This window comes from Mandrillus leucophaeus, unplaced genomic scaffold (assembly GCF_000951045.1).
Source record: "Mandrillus leucophaeus isolate KB7577 unplaced genomic scaffold, Mleu.le_1.0 Scaffold411, whole genome shotgun sequence".
Classification (NCBI taxonomy): domain Eukaryota; kingdom Metazoa; phylum Chordata; class Mammalia; order Primates; family Cercopithecidae; genus Mandrillus; species Mandrillus leucophaeus.
Window position 1 is genome coordinate 2,104,584 of NW_012104377.1, and position 7,789 is coordinate 2,112,372.

Genomic DNA, 7,789 nt, shown 5'->3' on the forward strand with positions numbered 1-7,789 from the left:
ATGCAGCTGGGACTATACCCAGCTAATTTTTGTGTGTTTTTTATAGACAGGGTTTTACCATGTTGCCCAGGCTGGTCTCCAACTCCTGAGCCCAAGTGATCTGTCTACCTCATCCTCCAAAAGTGCTGGGATTATAGGCATGAACCACTATACCTGGCAATCATTTTCAACTCTACTATAATAGTTAAAAAATAAATAACTTAACAATAATTATAATTATAATAATTAGTGAATACAGACATAAAAATGTAAATTATAACATCAATAATCTATACTGTGAGGGGGGAAGTAAAAGTATAGTTTTTACATATGCTCAAGTTATATCTGCTTAAAATATAATGTTATAACTATAAGATGTTTTATGTAAATCTCATGGTAATAGCAACACCTATAGTAGATACACAAAAGACTAAGAGAAAAGAATCAAAGCATACCACCACAGAAAGTCATCAAATCATAAAGGAAGCCAGAAAGAGAGGAAAAAAGAAACAAAAGAACTAAAAATCAGTCACAAAACAATTCACAAGATGGCAATAAGTTTTTACCTATTAATAATTACTTTAAATGTAAATTCCTCAGTCAAAAGACTAAAATGGCAGAGTGGAGTAAAAGAAGATTCAATTATATACTGCCTACAGGGGACTCACTTCAGGTGTAAGAACACAGATAAGTTGAAAGTAAGGCATGGACAAAGTCTATACTTATATTACACAAAACAGATTTTAAGAAAAAAAAGTCAGACAAAGACACCACAAGAAAAGAATATTACAGGTGAATATCACTGAATAACATAGATGAAACAATTTTCAACAAAATATTAGCAAGCCAAATGCAGCAGCACATGAAAAGCATAATTCACCATGATTAAGTGGACTTCATCCCTGGGATGCAAGTATGGCTTCACAAATCAATAAATGTGATATAACACATTAACAAAGTGAAGGATAAAAATCATATTATCATCTCAATGGATGTAGAAAAAGCATTTAGCAACATTCAACCTTCTTTTATGATAAAAATTTTCAGCAAATTAGGAATAGATAGAATACACCTCATCATAATAAAGGCCATATATGACAAACCCACAGGTTTCACTGTATTACAGTAAAAAGTAAAAGCTTTTCCTTTGAGATTAGAAAGGAAGGAAGGAAGACAAGGATGCCACTCTTGCCACTTCTATTCAACAACGTACCTTGAAGTCCTAACCAGAGCAATTAGGCAAGAAAAAGAAATAAAAGTCATCCAGATTAGAAGGGAAGAAAGAAAATTGTCCTTGTTTGCAGAAGACATAATCTTATATATATTTTTTAAAACCCTAAAGATTACATCAAAACTATTCAAACTAATAAATTTAGTAAAGTTGCAGGATACAAAATCAACATACAAAGAATCAGTTTCATTTCTCTACACTAACAACAAATGATCTGAATAAAGAAATAAAACAATTCTACTTATAATCATATCAAAAAATACTTAGAAATAAATTTAACCAAGGAGATGAAAGATCTATATACTAAAAACTATAAAACACTAATGAAAGAAATTGAAGATGACACAAATAAATGAAAAGGTGACCTGTGTTCATGGATTGGAAGAATCTATATTGTTAAAATGTTTACACATGACAAAGCAATCCATAGATTTAATGTGATACCTATCAAAATCTCAATGGTATTTTCTCACAGAAATAGAAAAAACAGCACTAAAATTTATATGAAACAATAAAATACATGAAAAAGTCAAAGTAATCTTTGGAAAGAAGAACAGAGCTGGAAGCAGTATGCTTCCTGATTTCAAACTATATTACAAAGCTTTAGTAATCAAAGCTTTGACACTGGTGTAAAAGCAGACACACAGACCAAAGGAACAGAATTCAGAGCTGAAAACTATATCCATACACATATGGTCAACAAATATTTGACAAGGACACCAAGAATACATAATGGAGAAAGAATAGTCTCTTCTATAATTAGTGTTGGGAAAAACAGGATATCCACATAAAAAAGAATGTAATTGGACCCCTATTTTACACCACTTACAAATATTAACTTGAACTGGATTAAAGACTTAAATGTAATACCTGAATCTATAAAACTCCTGGAAGAAAACATAGGATACAAGCTTCTTGACTTTAGTCTTGGCAATTATTTTTTTGAGTGAGTATGATACCAAAAGCAAAAGCACAGGCAAAAAAAAGCAAAAGTAAACAAATGTGACCACATCAAACTAAAAAGCTACTGCACAGCAAAGGAAACAATAAAATAAAAATGTAATCTATGGATGGGATAAAATATTAGCAAACCTTGTGTATCTGATAAGAGGTTAATATCCAAAATATATAAGAAACTCATACAACTCAACAGCAAAAAATAAATAAAAAACTAACAATTCAATTTAAAAAATGGGCAATGGAGGGCCCGGCACAGTGGCTCATGCCTGTAATTCCAGCACTTTGGGAGGCCGAAGTGGGTGGATCACTTGAGGTCAGGAGTTCGAGACCAGCCTGACCAACATGGTGAAACCCTGTCTCTACTAAAAATACAAAAATTAGCTGGGCATGGCAGCAGGCACCTGTAATCCCAGCTACTCAGGAGGCTGAGGCAGGAGAATCACTTGAACCTGGAAGCAGGGGTTGGTTGCAGTGAGCTGAGATTGCACCACTGCACTCCAGCCTGGGTGACAGAGGGAGACTTTGTCTTAAAAAAAAAAAAAAAAACGAAAAAGAAAACAGGTCTATGGGCTGGAACAAATATTTTCCCAAAGAAGACATACAATGGGCCGGGCGCAGTGACTCACACCTGTAATCCCAGGACTTCAGGAGGCCAAGGCGGGCGGATCATGAGGTCAGGAGATCGAGACCTTCCTGGCTAACATGGTGAAACCCCATCTCTACTAAAAATACAAAAGATTAGCCGGGCATGGTGGCGGGTGCCTGTAATCCCAGCTACTCGGGAGGCTTAGGCAGGAGGATGGCATGAACGCAGGAGGCAGAGGTTGCAATGAGCTGAGATTGTACCACTGCACTCCAGCCTGGGCAACAGAGCGAGACTCCACCTCAAAAAAAAAAAAAAAAAAAAAAAAAGAAGACCTACAATGGCTAACAGACACATGAAAAGCTGCTCAACATCACTAATCCTCAGGTAAATGCAAATCAAAACCACAATAAGATATCGCCTTATACATGTCAGAATTGCTATTATCAAAAAGACAAGAAATAACAAGTGTTGATGAGGATGTGAAGTAAAGGGAACCCTTGTGCTCTGTTGGTAGAAATGTAAATTGGCAGAGCCTTTATGGAAAACAATATGGAGGTTACTCAAAAGTTAAAAATAGAACTACTATATCATCCAGCAATGCCACTTCTCTTGAGATATGTATCTGAAGGATACAAAATCAGCATCTCAAAGAAATATCTGCATTCTCCTGTTTATTGCAGCATTGTTCAAAATAGTTAAGACATGAGAACAACCAAAGTTTTTCAATTGATAAATGGATAAAGAAAATGCAATGTGTGTGTATATACGTGCATTTATGTATACATATACATATGCACATTTATAATGTATATACACACACAATGGAATGTAAATATATATGCACACACACAATAGAATATTACTCAGTCATAAAAAAGAAGAAAATTCTGCCATTTGTGATAACACGGATAAACCTGAAGTGCATTATGCTAAGTAAAATAAACCAGGCAGAGAAAGACACATATACTGCATGATCTCATTTATATGCAAGCTCTAAAAATGTTACTCTCATAAAAACACAGAATATAATGGTGATTTCCAGGGGCTGGAGAGTGGAGGAAATGGGGAGATATTGCTCAAGGGGTACAAGCTTTCAGTTAAAAGATAAATAAATTCTGAGCTGGGCATCGGGGCTTACACATATAATCCCACCTACTTGGGAGGCTGAGGTGGGAGGATCGCTTGAGTCCAGGAGTCGGAGGCTGCAGTGAGCTATGATCTGCCACTGCCCTCCAGCCTGGGTGACAGAGTGAGACCCCACACCTAAAAAAAATAAATAAAGGTAAATTCTGGGGATTTAATACAAAGCATTGTGACTATAGTTAATAATAATATATTTTATACTTGAAATTTGTTAGAAGAGTAGACCTTAAGTGTTCTCACTACGCAGAAAAAAATGGTAACTATGTGAGGTGATGGACATGTTAACTAAATTGATCATGATCATCATTTTACAATATATATGCATACCAAATCACCATGTTGTAAATCTTAAATATATACAATTATAGTTCAAAAAAGCAGGAATAAAAAGAGTAAAAAGAGTAAGAACTGTGAGATGGATACATTGATTATGTTTTTATATACACACACACACACATATATATATCTCAGTTTTTGAGATTCTCTCTCTAACAAAACAAAACAAAAACACTCCATTTCCCTTACTGGAAGTAATGGGTAAAACACAGACCTTTAACTTCCACAGTTGAATGCAGAATGCTATTTGGTACACAATGGTTATTCAGTAAATGCTGTTAACTGATGCTGCTATTGGAACCTTCATAGTGCACTCTTAAGCATCAATTGGTGCTTCACCTACAGAACATCTTTTACACATTTAACAGAGAGTCCTACTATATGAATAAATGGTTGTCTTGATCCTTCAGAAGAAAGCTTTTTGTTATCTTAATGTGGGGCTTTTTTGTAAACCTCAAGGTTCTGTCCCAATTAGTTACAATTTACTGAACTAATATCACTCTATGGAAATGTATCATGTACTTGAAATATATATTTAATAAGATAATGCCATCAACCAGCACGGCTCTAAAGAAGGCATCTTTTTTCTTTTTCTATCTGCTGTTTAATTTCATTATGATTTCTAAAAATTCTCTGGTAGTGTACAGCTGCTCCACTGTTAATAGCCTTGAAATAGAAATGTGTTACTTTGCTTAGCAAGAGACATCTGCATAGTGTAGAAAAACAAAATCATTTGATGTGATTAATAGAGGAAGATGGTTATTCGTATTTTAATGCATATTGTTTAAACTCAAATATGTTTGCCTTCCAGCCATTTTTAGATAGGTTATTCTGATCTATGATTTAAATCTGTGATGCTTTTAGCATCTACATAAAAAAAAGAATGTTTGCCAGCCCATCCAACACCTCCTGCTGCTAGTTGGCTAGGTTTTTCTGAATGTCATAAACAGAGCTTTTGATATGGTACCCAAGGGGCTCTTTATCCAGGATGATGTAAATAACTACTCCCAACATTTGGTCCTTTTACCATCTTTGATCATGTCATCTTCAAATTTGCCCTTGCAATGAGCAAGAGTCTTTGCTTTCACATTAGAAGAGTTCATACTATATTTGAAAATGTCAAAGTATATAAGCCCTAGGAGGGCAATAGGACAGGTTCAAAAGTTTGCAGATAGATGGATTATTACAGGCTTAGAAATTACAATGAGAGAGTGCATACATGCCTTCTCTCATTCCCTCATAGTCTTGCAAATCTCTTGCTACATCATAAATCTTTCTATATCTGTGCTCCCATTCTCTAGCCATTTCACAAGTGGTCAGTCTGCTTCTCAGATTTACACACAGAGCCCTGGTGCTGACCTCATTGGAAGGCGCGATTTATGTAGTGGAACCAGTGACTGAGTGTGGAATACAATCCAGCCCTCTTGACGTGAGGTTGAAATCTTCAGATCAGCGTGTTCTGCTTACCATTCATGGAATGTCAGCACTTACAGGGATCTTAGAGTGCACCTACTCCAGCTTCCTCCTTTTTCACATAAAGAAAACACTTGGGCAAAGCAGTTTACCATCAAAGACAATTTTCTATTCTATTTGTCTTAGTCCATTTTATTGTGCTGCCATCATGGAACACCTGAGACTAGGTAATTTATAGTTAATAGAAAATTATTTGGTTCTTGCTTCTGGAGGCTGGGAAGTCCAAGGTCAAGGAGCTGCATCTAGTAAGGGTCTTCTTGCTGCATCATAACATAGCAGAAGGCATCATTTTCAAATATAGTATGAGCTCTTCTAATGTGAAAGTTAAGTCTTGCTCACTGCAAGGGCAAATTTCATAATGACATGATCAAAGATGGTGAAAGGACCAAATGTCGGGAGTAGTTATTTACGTCATCCTGGGTGAGAGAGAGAGAGAGAAAAAGAGGCTGAACTTGCCCATTCATTGTAGATTACATTTCTCATTGGAGATTACATGAACTTTGGGGAACACATTTAAATCATAGCACATGAATCTAGAATGCCTGCTCCTGTAATCTCTTTAAGAATGTACAGGCTGTACTCCTGCCATAATCTGGAGGGCAAGAATCATTGACTACAGAGACCTTAAACCCTCATAAGTTCATATGAAAGGAACCCTGCCTTTCTTGTCCATGGTTTTTGGAGCCAGAAGAGGGTCTACTGGAGATATGCAGCAAAGCTAGAAGACCCAGAATTTCTTCCTTGTGCTATCAAAGCAGCCCCAACAGTTTTCATGACAGGCAAGTAAGATGTTCAAATAAGATGTTTGTCAATATCTGCTCAATTCAACAATCACCATTCCTAAATTTGGTGTACATTACGGCACCTCAAACCAGAGGGGAAACGATGGCCTATTTGATAAATGGTGTTGGGACAGAAGGGTAGGCATCTGGAAAAAATAAAGTTGGATCTTTACCTCGCATCCTACATGATGATAAATTCTAAATGAATCAAAAATTTAGACAGTGTAAATAAAACCATAAAATTACTAAACAAACATGGTAAAATTTTAATTCTTGGAACGGAAATATTTTTAAAAATTGATTCAAAATTTAGAAGCCATGAATGGACACGTTGATAAACCCAAATACATAAAAATTAAAACTTCTACATGGCAAACACACACACACACACACACACTCATAAGTAAAATCAAAAGATAGAAAACCCAACAAACTAAAAAAAAAAAATTGCAAATCATATATAAACGAATGGTTAATCTCTCTAAATAAATAAAAACTTTCAGCCAGGCATAGTGGCTCACACTTGTAATCCCAGCACTTTGGAAGGCTGAGGCAGGAGGACTGCTTGAGGTCAGGGGTTCAAGACCAGGCTGGGAAACATGGCAAGACTCTGTCTCTCCAAAAATAATAAAAATTTAAAAAAATGTTTCTACAAATACAAAATTGAGAGCCTAACAAGCTAATAGGAAAAACTGGGCAAAATATATAAACACATAGTTCACACAAAATGAAATACAAATGGCTTTTAAACATTTGGAAAGATGCTCGACTTCACTCATAATAAAATGTATGCAAATTAGAACTATATTGAGATACCATTTTTCTCCTATCAGGTTGGCAAAAGTCCAAAAGTCTGATAATACACTCCATTGACGAGGCTGTAAGAAACAGGCTCTCTCGTACGTTGCTTGTGAGAGTATATGTTAGCATAACCCCATATGGAGAGCAATTTAGCAAAAATCCATCAAAATTACAAATGCATATATCTTTTGCCCTAGCAATTTTACTTTTGGAAATTTATGTTACAAATGTACTTGCAAATGAATGAAAGGACATATGTTTAAAGTATTCACAACAGTATTGTTTGCAAGACCAAAAATTTGAAATAACCTACATTGTTCAATCCAGTACATTGCTAAAATAAACAGTTTACATAAATTATGATACATTGATACAACAGAATACTAGAAAACTTAAAAAAATAAAAGAGTGAGCTGCCTCCATAGCAATGAGGAAAGATACTCAAGAGATGTTGAATGAAAAAAGGCAAAATGCCAGCCGGTGCAGTGGCTCGCCCCT